We start from the raw sequence: 19,585 nt of genomic DNA, 5'->3' as shown, positions 1-19,585 counted from the left end.
ATTACTTCTGTTTTACTCGATGAGTTTCCGTCTATTACTACGACCTGCTCAGATAACACTTACTTGTTTTTGTACGTTGAAACTATAGGTTTTGCTGAATTCCTTTCTTTAAACCAGGCTCGCTAAAATGATCTTCATTATCCGGCATATTGGATAATCCAGCACTGACAGATATCGGAACATGCCGTATTATCAAGGTTCTGCTGTATCTATGTTTAAATGTCAGTACGCATTTTGGCCTACTTCTGTCGTTAACTAAATTGAAACTCGAGTTGGAGGTCGCGCCGCATCTGCGCTCGACACAGCGCCCTCGGCAGGACACGCGTGGCCGCCACGCCTCGCCTCAGCTCACCTCACCTCACAGGGGGGACGACGCTTGCCTGCAGCACGCGTCGCTCCCCTCTCGATCGCCGACCGACAGCCGGTCCGGAGCTGCAGCCGCGGGCAACCGGGGGCCGCTTCACACGGCACCGCATGCTGCGCAGACAGATGCAGCGGTCCACACTACACTGAACGTTACGCGCGTCGTTCCGCACGCCTTCGGCTGACTGCAGACAAACCTCTAACCCCCACTAGCGCGACACCGCTAGAGTTGTAAACTACTGTAGGCTACCGCAGACTGTCGTAAGTAAGCGTAGACTATGGCAATTCTGCTACAGTCCGATTAAAATCACTCCATAGTTGACGTCTGTCACTTACCGCTACAGCGTAGCCACGTCGACTGCCCGCTACCACTCGCTTATAGGTGACAAAAAAACACGGCGGGCTGCTTCATAAACGCTTTCGATCTACAGTGATCAGCCGGAACATTATGATCAGCGACCTCCTATCGCTCTAACCCCGTCCAGGCGATACCAGTGTCACCTGGCGAGGAATGGCTGCTAGTCAGACACACGCTCGGTGCATGTAGTACCAGTGAGCGTGCTGTCCGTGTGTAGAATGGGGAAGGTGCGCGAACTATCTGAGTTTGGCCGAGGGCAAATTGTGATGGCCCGGAGGCTACCATTTTGGAAACGACACGACTTGTCGGGTGTTCGAAGAGTGGGAAACGACACGACTTGTCGGGTGTTCGAAGAGTGCTGCATTGAGCGTCCTCAACACGTGACGAAACTAAGGTGAAGCCACGTCCAGCCGTCGTGAGGTTGGGCAGCCACCCCCCTCTCCTCCCCTTATTAAAGCTGTGGACGTTGTAGGCTGGGCAGACTGGTAAAAGAGGACAGGCGACTTACTGTGGCGGAACTAACAACAGACTTTAATGCTGGGCAGAGTAAAAGTGTGCCTCAACACACAGTGCAACGAACAATCCTAACGATTGGCCTCTGCATCCTAAAAAGCCGTGCATGTGCCAATGTTATCACTACGACAATGGTAACTACGACTGAAATGGGCATGTGACCATCGGCACTGGACGTTGGCGCAGAGGAAGAGCGTTACATGGTTTGATGAATCCTGTTACCTTCATCATCATGCCGATGGGAGGGCGCAAATCCGTTTTCTTCTAGGGGATCAGCCCCCTGACACCTATACTGCGGGGCGCAGATAAGCTGGCGGCGGCTCCATTACGCTCTGAGGAACATTCACGTGGATATCCATGGATCCAGTGGAGCTCGTGAAAGGCACCATGACGACCAGGTTGTATCGTACACTGCCTGCACACCATCATGTTTCCGATGTCACTGGCATTTTTCAACAAGTTACATGGCCGGGAGTGTGAGGGAGTTGTTCGAGGAGCACAGTGGCGTGTTCCAGTTCATGTGCTGGCAACCCAACTCGCCAGATCTGAACCCAATCCAACACATCTGGGATGTGCTAGAACGTGGGGTCAGAGATCATCGCCTCCCTCCACGGAATTTACGGGAATTAAATTACTTGTGCGTGCAGATGCGGGGGCCAGCTTCATCCACCGACCTACGAAGGCCTCATTACTTCCATGCCACGACGCGTCACCGCTGCTATCCGTGCCAAAGATGGACATACCGGCTATTAGGTAGGTGGTCATAATGCTCTGGCTGATCAGTGTATAACGCGAAGCAATGTTTGAAGCATTTTAGGGGACCTTTCTTTCATACGTTGCACCAGCCGTGGTACTTGAAGCTTTTCGATGGCTGATGCACAAACTTACGGCGGGCGCCAGTGAACCAAGGCCAGTTGCTCTTATGCCAGCACTGGGGTTGAATGGTGCCTATTAACCGCAGCTAACAAGAGCTTGGTGGTATAGCCCGTTATTTTTTCATGGAGATGTTTCTCCTTTACGGCTTCATGTAGCTCCCTGGTTCTCGCCCTTCGGGGAGCCGTCGGCACTGGTTCTGTATTGTTTGGGGTACACGTGTATCGGTACCGCACGTGACTCTCCACGTTGCACAGCCGTAGTGAAGTTTTGGCTGGACTGTCGACGTGTAGAGCTGCACCTGGCCTTGTCGTTGAGGTGAGTGCTGGTGAAGAGTGGTACCAGTGCATGAGCCTTCTTTACAATGTCCTTTTTCTTTGCTGTGTATGTGTCGGGAAGGTCAGGGACTTATCCAGAATGGTCCCCAGATACTTCAACGAGTGTGATCATAGGATAGGTTGCCTTAGCACCCTTAGGGGATAGCATAGTACTGGTAGCTGCTTCTTTGTGAAGAGCCCTGCAGCAGTCTTCGTGGGGTTGTTATTTTGTTGAACTGAGCGTGGCCGCCGCGACGTATATCAGAAATGCGAGATGCTCTGTCGACAGCTCACTTTAAGTGACCAATGACTTAACTCCGGCAGACGACAAGTTTTGTGGCCCCTCACGTCCTAACTTAACGACAATTTCGTTACGTGCAAGGTATCCGAGAAAACGGCCGTCAACAATATGCGACAGAACTAAAATCACGACCGCTTTGTTAACTGCGATTAAAGCTAACGCCTACGAGCACACTCAATACAGAAAAAATTAAGTTTCAGCTCTACAAGCGAACTGTAATTTCTCGCTATCATTGATTGCCTAAACTATCCTCACACTGGCTACACGACCTGCCGCGTTTCCAACCAATGAGCAGTTGTCGTTGGCACTTGTTCCAGATTATAGGCCACACACGCAGATTCCATAAGAAAAAAGAATGATAAGAAAAGTAAGAGCAAAGAGAAAGTCATTTTGATGATAAAAATGATGACACAAAATTAGAAATAAAAATTATTTTTCAACCAACTAACTGAATACGAATTGTCATCAAACTCTTTGGAGTATATTTAGAAATAAAAAAAGTTTCGCTACATTTGGTGAAATTCCAAACTACGACCTTCTACAGAGCAGGTTATATGCTACCCACTGTGCTACACTACATCACTGACTAAAGTAGTTATATTTATGACTGTGGTGACAATCGTAGCGATGAATTTCAGCCTTCAAAAATTCGGCTTCACGCAATGCCGTGCGAAGCTTATCTAACGTAAGCCAATAGGAAGTATCCAGTAGTCTTTAGTTAATACTGTGTATGAAACATGTGTATTTCATTAGCATCGTTATGTGTATGTTGTGCTCGGTGTTGTTATAATTTGTGATGAATTACGAGGGTTGTCCAGAAAGTAAGTTCCGATCGATCGCGAAATGGACACCACAGTGAACACCCGTTGAAGCTTTGCACAGATGTGTTGGGCAGTGTCTCTAGTATGACTGTCGATCGCATCAAGACGCTAATTTCAGTTGTGAGCGCACTGTGAGCGAGTAAAGGTGCCTAGAACAACGATGTCTCCCGCCAAGTAGGAGGGCCCGCTGTGGGGCTTCGCCTTAATGAATGCAGCCCACCTAACACAACTGCCATGCACTTCCTTCTTCATGGCAATTCTCAGCCGCATTCTGCAGGGGCAGTGAAGACGCTCCTGCAGCCTTTTCGATGGGAAACGTTCGATCACCCACAACACAGCCCTAATAGACTCGTCCTGAGCATCACCTCCGTTCACATGAAACGCTGCATACGAAGACAACACTCGGGCGCGGGATACACGCTATAAACCAGCGTAGAGAATTAGCAGAAAGTATGACGATGGTGTTGGAAATTTGGGATAACGCTCCGACAAATGTCTAGGTCTGAGCGGCGACTATATAGAGAAGTATCTAGAAAGTGTAGCTAACTCTTGCAAATAAAATTTGTCTGATTTTCACTGTGGTTTCCATTTAGCGATCGATCGGAACTTACTTTCTGGACAACCCTCGTATAAATGTGCCAGACCTATGATTCGGGATCCAAACACATAAAAAGAATGCCTGACAAGGAATTGGAAGTGAATTGACAAGTTGTTGTGGCAGTTTGGCAATGGCGAACGGTTCGGGCGTGACGTTGTGCGCTCTGACTAGAAGAAACCAGCTCCAATGGGTGGCGTGTCAACTATCAAGTAATTTTAATCAGTCTCTAGTAGCTTTGGTCAGTTAAGATCGTAATCGCGTTACCCGTACGTTAGGCGTGTTGCATACTTATCGGGCGTTTTATCATTCCGATCGCTTTGTTTGCGTATGTGATCAGCCACTTAATAGGTTCCCCTAGAAACCGGAAGCAGTGAAACATCCAGATACTAAGTGAAGATATATTATGGACCTAACTTACGCAACAGTTTTGTTCTACACTGTTATCATCATCCTACCTGTTACTTAAAAATAAATAGTATTCATAGTAAAATTGCAATTGTCAATGTTTAATTCTGGTTTAATATTGAAAATTGTTGATTTGTAACGTGAAACAGACGGACGTTGTAATAGTTAAAATAAAAAATACAGTTTTAACATATAGCGCTACATAGTACGGCAACGGCCTTGCCGCAGTGGATACACCGGTTCCCATCAGATCACCGAAGTTAAGCGCTGTCGGGCGTGGCCGGCACTTGGATGGGTGACCATCCGGGCCGCCATGTGCTGTTGCCATTTTTCGGGGTGCACTCAGCCTTGTGATGCCAACTGAGGAGCTACTCGACCGAATAGTAGCGGCTCCGGTCAAAGAAAACCATCGTAACGACCGGGAGAGCGGTGTGCTGACCACACGCCCCTCCTATCCGCATCCTCATCTGCGGATGACACGGCGGTCGGATGGTCCCGATGGGCCACTTGTGGCCTGAAGACGGAGTGGAGTGCTACATAGTACAATTCCTACAAAAATATACAATTAAAAATGCAAAACAAAAAAATATAAAACACAGCTTCAGTACTTCTTCGAGCTTATACAAAACATGTTTCTATTATTCATAAACAACTTTCCCACTTATCAATGATAACCGGAAACTCTTCTCTCTGATCATGATGGCTAACGTTCTACTGTATACAGATTTCCTCAAGTTTGTGCATGAAAACTGTACTTGCATCAACAGTAATTTCACAGGTTACATAAAAGAGCAGAAGTTATGCGATCAACTGATTTTTATTACTTATAAAATACAATTTATACCCCCAACGCAGTAGATATTGGCGCCCGGGTTGATTCGGCATTCTTTAACGAGCGAAAGGAGTTGGGTACAGCTCCGCAATACATCCTATAAACAGAATACGAGCGTACGACTAATTCATTGATTGACTAATTGATTGAGGGGACGAGCGTACGAAAATCAGACCAACTGTCTGATCGGATTGAAGAGTTTCTTAGCAAACAGAACATAGCATCTCATTCTGAACGGAGATAAATCTTCAAATGTGAAACTAACTTCGGGCGGACTCCGGTGGAGTGTTATAGGACTACTGCTTTTCACAATATATATAAACAGCCTTGTAGATGACATCGGAAGTTCGATGATGGTGTTGTACAGAGACGAGTCGCAATACTGGAAAATTGCAGCGAAAAGCAGGAAGACCTAAGGATCGACGCTTGGTGCAGCTGACCCTCAACATGAACAAATGTAATGTATTATGAATACACAGGCATATCTAAACGTATCGGTACGGAGCGATTCGAAGTGGAACAACCACTTAAAGCTAATCGCATGAAAGGCAGATTCCGAACAGACGCATTGGAAGAATCCGTCCACAAAGGAGGTAGCTTACAAAACCCTCGTTCGGCGAATACTTTAATGTTGCTCGGCAATCTATGATCCTTACCGGATAGGACTGATACAGGAAATAGAGAAGACCCAAGAAAGAGTAGCATGTTTTGTTAATAGGTTGATTTAGTATGCGGGGAAGTCTCGCGGAGATGCACAGTCATCTCCATTGGCAGACGCTGCAAGACAGGCTTTCTGCATCACGGAGTGGCTGATAAAGATCCGAGAATGTACGTTCCTACAAGAGCCAACAAATATATTGCTTGCTCCTACGTATATCTCACGGAAAGACCAGAAGGAGTGAATGGAGCTCACACGGAGGCTTACATACACGATGAGGTGAACTGAAGAGTTCTTCTAGCAAAAGGAACGCGTCATCAACAGAAAAAGACAAATGGCATATCTGACTGTGGTCCCAGGGTATGGACGTCAGCTAGGTACACGGTCCAGTCACATTTAGACGACCACCGCCTATGTTCGCCGTGAATGTGCAATAACCACTCAGACGGCAGGTGGCAGTACTAGCAGTGGAGGGTATATAAAGTGTGTTGGGAGGGGGGACACGGAAAACAGTGTAGTCATTATCGTATTGCAGAAACGTAGCGATATATACGACGCCCAAAAGGGCAAGATCATTGGCTTCCGGACGAAGGGTGAAAGTCTGTAAACTGTTGGCGTGCCGCTGTGCTTACGGTACACCACGCATGGAAAAATGGCGCAATCAAAACCGCCTACTTGGGCAACTGTGGTGCACCACGGACCACAAATGACAGGGGTGAACGACGGCTGCAGAGATGTGTACGGGCGAATAGACGTGCAACTGTTGAGCACCCGACCGCTCAGATGAACCAAGGCGTTACGAACAGTGTCTCCTCAAAGACCGTTCAGCGAACGTTGCTGTCTATGGACCTCCGCAGTAGTGCCTAGATCATGCACCGCCAGACGGTGTGGTCGAGCGGTTCTAGGCGCTACAGTCTGGAACCGCGCGACCGCGACGGTTGCAGGTTCGAATCCTGCCTTGGGCATGGATGTGTGTGATGTCCTTAGGTTAGTTAGGTTTAAGTAGTTCTAAGTTCTAGAGGACTGATGACCTCAGAAGTTAAGTCCCATAGTGCTCAGAGCCATTTGAACCATTTTTTTTAATGTCGTGTGACTAGGGCCTCCCGTCGGGTAGATCGTTCGCCGGGTGCAAGTCTTTCGATTTGACGCCACTTCGGCGAATTGCCCGTCGCTGGGGATGAAATGATGATGATTAGGCCAACACCACACCCACTCCCTCAGCGGAGAAAATCTCCGACCCAGCCGGGAATCGAACCCGGGCCCTTAGGATTGACATTCCGTCACGCTGACGACTCAGCTACCGGGGGCGGACGACAAGTGGTCACATTAATATTACTGGACACTCTACATAGTAAGTTTTGTTATAATTTTTTCTCTCGACAGTCAATTTCGTGAAGAGAGTGTAGCAACGTTTTCGCGTGTTTTGCATTACTCCACAATGACAATACCAGCGGCAACTCCAACAGCTCTCTCGACGGGTAACTTTTTTGTAAGTGAGCATCTGTAGAGCAGCACGCCGACAGGCGCCAGTTCAGCTGCCGTGAGCGGCAGGCACGTGGGCTGCGCGGCTCACTGCTTCTGCATGCACGGCCCGCTGGCCTCTCTGACTGCCTGCGCCTTCAGCCGGCACGCGGGGTCTCCCTCAGGGCTTAGCGTTCCGCCTCGGCCGGTACACGCAGCAGTTGCAGGGGGCAGCAGTCTCTCCTATCCTATGTACCCTGCCCTGCTCTGTACTCTGCACTAATTGCTCGGCTCCAGTGGGCACGCAAACAGGAATAAAGAGGAGAGGGGCGCAGCACGCGAGCAGCCAACACGAGCGCGCTTTGGAGAGCTGCGCAACTCGCCGGGGGTCGAGCTGGAAGCCGGCGGCGAAGAGCGGACGGTGGAGGACGTGAGTTGGGGTGGACATAGCCGTCGCTGGAGCTTCCTAAACAGGGGCACGTGTGATGACAGTAACTCTACGTAACCAAGAAGGTGGACAGCGCATCGGAAGCAACGTCGGGTGTGCCCCTCAATAGGCCCTAAGCTCTCCATACCAGACGCCATTTCAGCTACAATGGGGAAGTGGGACTTCCAGCATCGTTTGATCGTCTACGACAGGTTCTTTGGAAGTGGTGGGTGTTACAGCTATGCAGCGAATGTTTCGTGTACAACCGAACCTCGGTCGACAGGAGCTATTCCGCGCCGTAACACAGTCCTGAGACGGACACTTCAGATCACCTGGGAACACAATGAATAAGAAACGTACAGGCCGGAGACGCAGTGTAACGGCGACAGAAAACGTTGCAAGGGTAAGAGGTAAGCGATAGTTGGTTGGTTGGTTTACAGAAGGGGTGGGGGGTGGGGGGGGGGGGGGCGGAAGGGACCAAAGTGCGAGGTAATCGGTCCCTTGTTCGCGGTAAAATAATTACACAAGGGAAAAAAGGAGACGTACAGCACAACAACAGGAAAATGGAATAACCAGAAGGACAACCAACACTACTATGGGCAAAACAGGAAAAGAAAACCACAGAGAGAAGCAAGAAGCAGGTAGAAGGGATAAAAATAAGAAAGCAGATGACGTGGCTAGCCGACCACGAGAACAAAAAGGGGAAGCCAGCCGCTCTGCGACACATTAAAACATCCAGCCTAAAAGCATTAGAGTGGAGAACACAAAGGGACAAAGGACATGCGCGAAAACTTATATAGAATGATAAAGCCCACCGTCACGTATAAAACGTAAAACTAAATTAGCCAATGAGCCGTTGTCAGCTAAAATTAATGGCAATGGGTTGGGTAACTAAAGAGTCCGTCGCAGGGCAGCCAAAGAAGGACAGCTCACCAAGGCATGGGCCACTGTCAGCCGGGCGCCGCACCGACACTGAGGTGGGTCAGCTCGGCGCAGGAGGTAGCCGTGTGTCACCCAAGCGTGGCCAATGCGGAGCCGACAGAGAACCACAGAGTTCCTGCGAGAGGCCCGCGTGGAGGTCTTCCACACATTCGTAGTCTCCTTAATGGCACGCAGTTTGTTGTGCATACTGAGATTACACCATTCCGTCTCCCAAAGCCGCAAAACCTTGTGGCGTAGTACTGAACACGGGTCAGTTGCAGAGAAGGCGATCTCCATACGCGGTTTCCGCGTAGACTGTTTGGCCAGCCTGTCGCCAAGTTCGTTGCCTCGGATTCCGACGCGACCTCGGGTCCAGACAAACAGAACTGAACGACTGGACCGTTCCAGGGCACAGATGGACTCCTGGATGGTCGCTACCAAAGGATGCCGAAGGTAGCACTGGTCGATAGCTTGTAGGCTGCTCAAGGAGTCAGTATAGAGAAGAAACGACTCCCCCAGGGCATGAACGGATGTGATCAAGAGCAGTAGTCAGAAGCCCACAACGGTCAGCAAGACGTCATGCTAGTGAGCAAACAATCAATTGTGAATCGGTTAGAGGAATTTTGCATAGATACATTAAAATTACATCCGTACAAACTTCTTATTGTGCAACAACTGAAGCCAACTCATTCCGCTGTACGCGAAGACTTTGCTTGCAGAATGCAACTGATTTTGAGTGATAATGAGATTTTACTGATGAGCGATGAGGCTCATTTGCATTTAAACAGAACAGTCAATAAACAAAACCTGCTTACTGGCCTGCTGAGTATCTATACCGTACCCACTTGAAAAGTGACTGATGTGCTCTTGGGTCCTCCGGCACTGTTGGGCCGTATTTTTCCTAAGAAAATGGCGCCACAGTCATTTTTAATTCGGCTAGAAACATTCATACGCTTGAAACGTTCTTGAAACCAGAACGTAGAAGGCGAAGAATTCCTTCAAAAATTATAAACGTAAACATGGTCCGTAGTAGGCTATAATGCAATGTTAATTTAATCGTGTGATTAGCTAATTTTAACAAAACGTGATTGTCGTGCACATCTGTAACGTCTGTTTTTCATATCATTTTCCAATAACTCTTAATTACAAGTAAAAAGTAGTCACATTCCGTCATTTTACGAAAGGATTAGACTACAGTGACGCATTTTACGATCGTATTCTGAACTTAGCTTTATGTACAATAAAGCAGCATCCGCGTAAGCCACAGGTGTTACTAAGCGCCAATCATCATAATTTTGGGACTGGACACAGCGACAACTACGACAACACCGGCGCGACACAGAAGGGCTCGTCGCACCCGAGTCCCGCATGTCGGCGCGCCGTGCGAGGGGACAGCAGCAGCGCATGTGCTGGGCAGCAGGCGTATCGCATCTCTCAGTCTTCGCAACGCAACGCAACGCAACGCCTCGCTCGCCAGCTCGCTCCCCGTGAACTTCGGCACTCCGCATATGTGGAGCAGACTCGGCTCCGCCCGTCACCTCGCCGCAGCCAACAGCCCGGCTGACGCCACACGTCTTGCAGCCTGCACTTGAGTCATGTGGGATGTGATGCTGTACAAGTGCTAATAGGAACACGCCTAGCACAGTCTTCAGGCTTCCTTGCATTTAATTTAAGAGTGAACGGCGCTTGGGTGTGGAGGCATTGTTCGAGGGAGAGGAGGAGGGTGGGAGGGTGCGAGGGACCCACCACACATCTACTGGAGCGCCCTCTAGGAAGCGATTTAGAGAAATCACGGAAAAACTAAATCAGGATGGCCGGACACGGATTTGAAGCGTCGTTCTCCCGAATGCGAGTCCAGTGCGCTAACCACTGCACCGCCTCGTTCAGTAAATACAGGTTTTATTCGAAAATAGTGAATTTCTGTCGTGAAACACAGGGATGTTGCAGTAAAAATTTAAAAAAACCACATTAATAATACAGAGCCTAAAAACGCAATTTCCTCATAAAAATGTAAAATAAAAAACTCAAAACAAAAGCACGTCAAACATGGATTCGGTACCTAGTGGAGCTTATATAAAACATTTTTCTCTTATTCATAAACATCTTACGCACTTATGGATAATAGCGTGAAACTGGTGTCTTTCATCATGATGAAGAAAGCTGTACTGAGTACAACATAACAACAATAATTACACAAATTTTTTATGTTTCTGCATGTAAAACTATAGCTGCATCTAAAAAATGGTTCAAATGGCTCTGAGCACTACGGGACTTAACATCTGAGGTCATCAGTCCCCTAGAACTTAGAACTACTTAAACCTAACTAACCTAATGACATCACACACAGCCAAGCCCGAGGTAGGATTCGAACCTGCGACCGTAGCGGTCGTGCGGTTCCAGATTGAAGCGCCTAGAACCGCTCGGCCACAACGGGCGGCATACCTGCATCTAAAGTAACTGCTTTGGTTACATAAAAGTGCAGAGGTTAAGCGATCAAAAAAATGGTTCAAATGGCTCTGAGCACTATGGGACTCGACATCTTAGGTCATAAGTCCCCTAGAACTTAGAACTACTTAAACCTAACTAACCTAAGGACATCACACACACCCATGCCCGAGGCAGGATTCGAACCTGCGACCGTAGCAGTCCCGCGGTTCCGGACTGCAGCGCCAGAACCGCTAGACCACCGCGGCCGGCGTTAAGCGATCAACTAACGTTTATTATTTATAAAATGCAGTTTATACTTTGTAAGGATACAAAATACACAAGGCACTAACAATGAACGACGTGCGATTCTAATTATGAGCAAAACAAATAAAGACCAAGGAGAAGTCGTCGGCTCCCAGTTTCTCTCTCATATATCTAATTATGTTTCTTCCTCTACCAATGCTACCAACAGCACCAGCAACCCTACTGTTTACTACGTCATTTATGTAGTGTAGGAAAACCAGCAAACCGTAGTTTTGACAGAGCGCAACTCTAGTGGTACTGTGAGAAGAACCTCACTGTGGTTTGGAAATTACTTACACTGTACCGGCCTCTGTGGCGGAGCGGTTCTAGGCGCTTCAGTCTGGGACCGCGCGACTGCTACGGTCCCAGGATCGAATCCTGCCTCGGGCATGGATGTGTGTGACGTCCTTAGGTTAGTCAGGTTTAAGTAGTTCTAAGTTGTAGGGGACTGATGACCTCATATGTTAAGTCCCATAGTGCTCAGAGCCACTTTGAACTTACACTGATGAGCCACAACATCATGACCACCGACTTACTATCGATGTAAACCCGTCCAGGCGACAGCAGCGTCAACTGGCGAGGAATGACTGCTAGTCAGACACACGCTCGGTGCATGTAGTAACAATCACTGTGCTGCCCGTGTGTAGAATAGGGAAGGTGCCGGACCTGTCTGAGTTTAGCCGAGTGCAGTTGTGATGGCCCGGACATTCGGCACGAGCGTTTCGGGAACTGCACGACTTGGCGGGTATTCGAGTAGTGCTGCGGTGAGTGTCTTCAACACGTGGCGAAACCGCGTCCAGACGTCGTAGGGTTGGGTAACCCCCCCCCCCCCCCTTTATTACAGACTTGGACGTTGTAGGCTAGGCAGACTGGTAGAACGGGCCAGGCGGCTACCTGTGGCGGAACGAACATCAGACTTTAATCGAACACAACTAACGATGGGACTCTGCAGCCGACGACCCGTACTTGTGCCGATGGCAATGGCAACTACGACTGAAATGGGCATGCGACCATTTGCACTGGACGTTGGCGCAGTGGCACAGCACTGCATGGTCTGATGGATCCCGATACCTTCTTCATCATGCCGATGGGACAGCGCGAATCCGTTCGTCTTAAGCAGAAACAGCGCGATCTATTAGGCTGATCAGTGTATGTACTTTGTCGGAACGGATAAACCCCGAACTTTGCTTTCTGCTGCCACAGAACTCACAAAGTGTGGAAACAGCTTACAGTGCTCGTAGCTGCACAAGCACTGGGGAAGACACGCTACCGGTGTCAGCGCCGTGGCCACGTCGGTTCCGCGACTGCTGGCGAGCTGCGAGCGACGGACATGTTGGCGCAAATGCGGAGGATATGTGGCCTCCTAACACCGTGCTAAAGACTGGCAATGCTGCATTGAGGGCGAAAGTACGACAGGGCGTGCAACTACAAAAACCCTAAGACTGATACGCGACCAGTAGATAGCGCCACTCGCCATGAGACAGGGACAGTTCAAAACCAGGCACTGGATGCTGGACGATACGAAACGAAACAGAAAATTCTTCGTGTATCGACGAGCGTGCAGGGACAGATAAATGGTTCAAATGGCTCTGAGAACTACAGTGCTATTACAAATGATTGAAGCGATTTCATAAATTCACTGTAGTTACATTCATTGACATATGGTCACGACACACTACAGATACGTAGAAAAACTCATAAAGTTTTGTTCGGCTGAAGCCGCACTTCAGGTTTCTGCCGCCAGAGCGCTCGAGAGCGCAGTGAGACAAAATGGCGACAGGAGCCGAGAAAGCGTATGTCGTGCTTGAAATGCACTCACATCAGTCAGTCATAACAGTGCAACGACACTTCAGGACGAAGTTCAACAAAGATCCACCAACTGCTAACTCCATTCGGCGATGGTATGCGCAGTTTAAAGCTTCTGGATGCCTCTGTAAGGGGAAATCAACGGGTCGGCCTGCAGTGAGCGAGGAAACGGTTGAACGGGTGCGGGCAAGTTTCACGCGTGTATCTGGACATGCTGGAAAACTGGCTCATGCCACAACTGGAGACCGACAGCGCCGACTTCATCTTTCAACAGGATGGTGCTCCACCGCACTTCCATCAAGATGTTCGGCATTTCTTAAACAGGAGATTGGAAAACCGGTGGATCGGTCGTGGTGGAGATCATGATCAGCAATTCATGTCATGGCCTCCACGCTCTCCCGACTTAACCCCATGCGATTTCTTTCTGTGGGGTTATGTGAAAGATTCAGTGTTTAAACCTCCTCTACCAAGAAACGTGCCAGAACTGCGAGCTCGCATCAACGATGCTTTCGAACTCATTGATGGGGACATGCTGCGCCGAGTGTGGGAGGAACTTGATTATCGGCTTGATGTCTGCCGAATCACTATAGGGGCACATATCGAACATTTGTGAATGCCTAAAAAAACTTTTTGAGTTTTTGTATGTGTGTGCAAAGCATTGTGAAAATATCTCAAATAATAAAGTTATTGTAGAGCTGTGAAATCGCTTCAATCATTTGTAATAACCCTGTATGGGACTTAACATCTGAGTTCATCAGTACCCTAGAACTTGGAACTACTTAAACCTAACTAACCTAAGGACGTCACACACATCCATGTCCGAGGCAGGATTCGAACCTGTGGCCGTAGCGGTCGCGTGGTTCCAGACTGAAGCGCCTAGAACCGCTTGGCCACACCGGCCGGCACAGGGGCAGATAGATATCGCGAGAAAACAGAGAACGGAAATCCAGGGATTGAAAGGATAATTCTGTGGCCAGGAAAGGTAACTCCTGGAAATACACTGGTGAGCCGAAACATTATCACTGTTCGCTTACTACCGTGTTTGTCCACCTTTCAAAGGCGATAAAGCAGCGATTCTACGTGGCGTCCATTTCATAAGTCCTTGTTAGATTTCTGGAGGCACGTGGTAACAAATATCTGCTTACAGGTAATGCAGTTCCCACAAAGTATGGGTCCGTGGTTTGTCACCGTGGAGCTGCTGGTCGATAGATGATGATGATGTTGTTTGGTTTGCTGGGCGCTCAACTGCGCCGTCATCAGCGGCCGTACAAAGTCTCAATTTTTACAGAGTCCAATTTTTACTCTGTCCAATCTAGCCACTGTCACGAATGATGATGATGGCGAAATGATAAGGGCAACACAAACTCTCAGTCCCCAGGCAGAGAAAATCCCCAACCCGGCCGGGAATCGAAACCGGGTACCCGTGATCCAGAGGAAGCAACGCTGGCCACTAGACCACGTGTTGCTGACTGACCGATAGCAATACACGATTACAGAAGAATTATTCTTCAGAGGCAGCTTGGGAAATTACTCAATGGTGTAACCTTCGGTAAACAGAAATTAGTCCAGAAAAATATCAAGCAGTTATGGTCATTACCAGAAAGAGGCAACCTAAGCGCAGAATACGTCTCCACGGAAGAATGTTTAAAATTGACCACAAACTTACTTGGAACGTACATATTACCGAAGCCAGACCACTACTATGGAATGTGATGGTCCTTCCAACTATGCTGTCTATTGGTCAAGTCTGGTCGCGTGGCCACAGTAAGTTCAAATCGCACAGAATAAGGCATCTGCGATGATTATTACAGATGCTCCACGGTTCAAGTCTAGCGGTCTTACCAGGCAGGAACTGAACGCCTCCCTTATCACATTATGCGACCAAAATAGAACAACAAACTCGCACGACTCATCAGAAACTTCAGACAATAATGTTAGCGCTCGACCAGAAAGGATTACCAATAAATTAAAAACACCAGAAGCTCACGTTTAACCGTAATTTTAGGTTTTTTGATCGGATACATTCAAAAATATATGAACGCCAACAATATCACTATATATATCTCTCTATTTTTGACATGCACTACTCAAAACAAAACAAAAGATGACACTTTTGCGAAGTCCTGTATCTGTCTGTCATTGCCAAGTGAAAGTTTAAAATTTCATTCAAGGGTACCTATGATCCTCCTTTGTAACGGTGCGAAAGCTTGGCGCCCTGCAACGGCACCCTCTGGCTCGCCGACGCTTCAAACAGCTCTGAAGTTCATGTCAGATGTAAGGTGGATTAATGATGTCACACTAGCACCAAGTTTCACCACAGTTCTGCCCGACGCCACCGTGAACTCGTCATGGGATTAGAAGGGTCGACAAACCTCCTCTTACCCAAATTTCATCCCATCTTTCGATGCCTCTTTAATTGAGGTCAAAACCACAGCACCCAGCGTTGGAATCACGCGATTTTCTTATGGGTGGCAGAGGGAAGGTGACTTCCAACCGTGTGCCATGTCCACGACGGTCGTTAAGTTTTGCGCCAATGTGACGTCATTAACCCACCTTACGCCTCACATGAACTTCTTAACTGTGGCTTTTCTTTTCAAGTTTTTCGACACGTTGCTGTCTGAAGCGTGCAGAAAAATGACACTTAACAGTGGATAGTGCATCTCTCCAAGTTCAGATTCGTAACGCGCGGTATAGCGCAGTTGTACTTGGAACCACACGTGTAAAAACATGGAGAGTGGTAGAAAACTCATCATCTCCGCACTATCGCATGGAATTAGTTCGCGCCTGCAGATAGGCAACCAAATGAACAGATTTGGAAGGCGGAGTACCGTCGCGGCCTCCCGCATAATTCGTGTCAGCGACTTTAGTGAATTAGTCGCAAATAGTGACGTTTGTCGCATAAAAACGGCTCCCATTGTAAAGCACCTGTAATGTGAGTTTTAAACTTCGAGAGATGCTTCATCCACTGATGTGGGGATATATCCGGTACGTCTGTTAGGTTTCGCTCAGTCGTCTTGTGGAGACGCCGGTGGTACTTACGAACAACCCTGTACTGGTGAATCAGTATGCTCGCTTGCATTGCTGCTGGAATTACGTCCGGAGGGAGTAATTTGGAGTGCAGACGCAGAGGGTTGAGGAGGCAGTGGATAAAAGAGAGGGGCCTAATGTATAGAAGAGCCGCCCGCGCTAACTAGTGAGACCGGGTCGGGAGAACGCGACACTCAAGAGTTAAGTGAGCCGTGTGAATGCCGACTGCCGCGTTCGTGAACTGGGCGATGTGAAAGACGCGCGCTCGGCCGGCCAGCAGGCATTCACTGAGGCGGCGCGGCGCTCTCCCGAGTACTCTTATTACAGCAGGAGGGCCGCCGAGCGTGAAAGGAACAGAGCAGGAGCACAGAGACCACACCAACCAGGCCGGCAGCTGCCTTTGCCAGCGGCTGTCAAGTAGCGGCCGGAAGCGACACCCAGCAGTCGTGGCCGCCAGTGAATGAGCGAATGAACGAAATGGCGCATCTGAGCACCGCTGCGGCAGCCAATGTCTCACAGCCTGGTGCGTACCGCCTGAAAGAAGGGTCGTTACCCTTTATTAGCAAAGTAGTATACCGTTTCCCACAGACCAACAACTCCTTACCGCCTAATGACATTGCCAGTTACTCGCACTAAAGTCTATAATGGACGCAACCTGACCGTCTTACAAAGCCACTTTACAATAAGTGATTCGTCAATAAACTGATAACCGCATCACCTACCTGCGACATGTGACTCTAGTATTGGAGTGACTTAAAACCACGTCTATAAATCATGATGGGTTGCTTCCTGTATACACGATACGTGTGGGAAGCTGCTTTGTGTTTGGGTTGACACAATTGCTTTTGACATATGTGTAGGAGCAAGAAATCTTATCTAACTCCATTTGTAGGGAGTGGCATACGAGGTGGACAGAGAGGGTGGGGGGGAGGGGAAGAGATGAAGGGGGAGAGAGGGTCGGAGGGGGGAAGAGATGAAGGGGGAGAGAGGGTCGGAGGGGGGAATAGATGAAGGGGGGAGGGGAAAATATGAAGGGGGCGGTGGAGGGGGGAGGTGAAGAGATGAAGGATGGATGGAAGGGGTAGGGGGAGGCGTCAGGGTGAGGGGGTGAGAGAGAGGGCGGGAGGAGGAGGAGGGGGCGGATATGTGTGCAATATATGTCACAAATGCATACCCAGGCGAAGCCGAGGGACACGCACACACGCAAACGCAAACGCGCGCGCACACGCGCAAGCAAGCGCACTCACACGTGCACGCAAGCGCGCTCACACACACAGTCACTAGCCTTTTACCCATGCTTTGCCCACATAGCTGTTCGACACATATATTAAACAAACCTCCTCCTCCCTCTCTCCTCTTAGTGTCCACCTCTTCCTGCATCTATCCATTTCATATGCTCACCACACTTTCCATTCCTGTCACCCCTCTGCACCTTCCACCTGCCCCATGCATCTCCCCTCCCCCTCTCTCTGTGTAACACCATAGCTCTAATGCTCTACTGATTTATTTTGCTTTTGTTTCATTTAATATTACATCGTTAAGCTTCTGTAAATGTGTTTGTTTGAATCGATAACATAAAATTGTATACTCCTTTCTTTGTTAAAACTTTGATGTCGTGGTTTGATTCTATGTAATGTAGTATATCTGCCATTTAAATTCTTTGTCCCATTTGGAGGGAACAAAACTTATTATATATAATTGTAATTCCTGAATGAATAATTTTTTGTAGAAATGTCAATATGTGCAAATTTTCTGTTTTATTGAACGAATTTGGTTGCTGTTATGTAAACTGCTGATCCTCACTTAGGGTTCTTAGTTAGTTTCAATGTAAAAGGTGTAATGGTTCCCCTCGGGAACGGAACTGTGTAGCGCGCGCAAATTGTGGTTGGCCTAGGTAGAAAAGGTGGAACCAAGAGTCAGTCGGGGACGAGCTACGAGTCGGGGACGAGCTACCAGTCGGGGACGAGCTACCAAACTGTGCACTGCCATGTAAAAATTGCATACTGTGCTGGTTCCGAGAGAGGCTTTTCTGTTACTTTCCAATGCCTCGGATGGATGGATAAATAGCTGGAACTATTCTGGAATTTGTATCTATCGTCGCCACCAAGAAATGACAGAGTCCAACAACAATTCTGTCTGCGAATCCACCTACCAACATGCAGTTGCCACCACGTTGCGCAATCACTGTAACGTAATACTATAATGATGTACAGTGAAGGATCAGCTTAATGGATGTGCTAATGTGCTCAAATATAAGGTAATTTATATCTGAATTTATGTACCTACCTTGATTTTTCTCCTCATCAAAACACCTCTCAGGTTCCTCTCCGTTTGAACTAAAGTGATTACCGAGTGTTCTTACTGAAAGTACATTAAAACCCAGTTTTCTAATTAATGCCTCTTGAACATAGTAAAGAGAAAGTTAAAGTTAATGTGGCAAGAGAGTGAGTTAAAGTTAATGATGCTTGCTGAAAATAATTTTCCTAGTAAAACTACTTATTAATGTGTTGTTGCCAACTTCAAATTAAAAGTTCTTAAGACTGAGGCTTATAAAGTTTTGCTTCGTAAATGATCACATTACTGTCTGTTGTAAATCGCAGAAAGTGAGTCAGTATCTTACATATATGTTAATTTTGTAACTCACTGTAGTAAAAGTGGAAAGCTGCAGTTGTGAAACGTTATATACTCATGTTTGCTAAGTGTTTGTCTCTCTTGTGTATTAGAAGTGCATATTAATAGTATAAAAGGATCCACAGTTTGTCTATTGTGTTAATGCTCGGTAACAAGTAACGGAAAGACCACTAATTATAAAAACCATAATTTCTTTAAGCCCTGAAAGTAATAGTGTGTTTCGGTATCTCTTATAATTTTGCAAATAGTTTCTGCTGCTCTAGCTGCTAGCTTCAATCTTAACGTAAACAAATGTATGTATCAGAGTTCACTGCACTCCCGTGTGACAAAGTATAGGTTGTGTTTATCCACTAAAATTACTATTAACTATTTTCTTGAACGAGAATGTTAATCATTCTCTTGCCTAGTTAGGCTGGCGACCGTTTTCTTTATCCATTAAACAGTGCAGATAACAAAATTTCGTTTGTTACTGATCAAATATTTACGTAATTCTGACTTCCATTTCCGATAAGCCACCTCCGTTAGGTACAACACGGTCAACGT

The 19,585-nt window shown here is 47.7% G+C and overlaps 1 protein-coding gene and 1 pseudogene across 6 annotated transcripts in view; one reads left to right on the top strand and one right to left on the bottom strand.

Annotated features, from left to right (window-relative positions):
- The window catches only part of LOC126194700 (focal adhesion kinase 1), a 775,803-nt gene that overhangs the window by 472,133 nt on the left and 284,085 nt on the right, over nucleotides 1-19,585 (bottom strand). The window lies entirely within an intron of this gene.
- Nucleotides 4,759-4,876, top strand: LOC126196035 (5S ribosomal RNA; annotated as a pseudogene).

This window comes from Schistocerca nitens, chromosome 7 (assembly GCF_023898315.1).
Source record: "Schistocerca nitens isolate TAMUIC-IGC-003100 chromosome 7, iqSchNite1.1, whole genome shotgun sequence".
In the NCBI taxonomy this organism is placed as follows: Eukaryota; Metazoa; Arthropoda; class Insecta; order Orthoptera; family Acrididae; genus Schistocerca; species Schistocerca nitens.
Note: the sequence above shows the minus strand (reverse complement) of the source record. Positions and strands in the feature narration are given on the sequence as shown.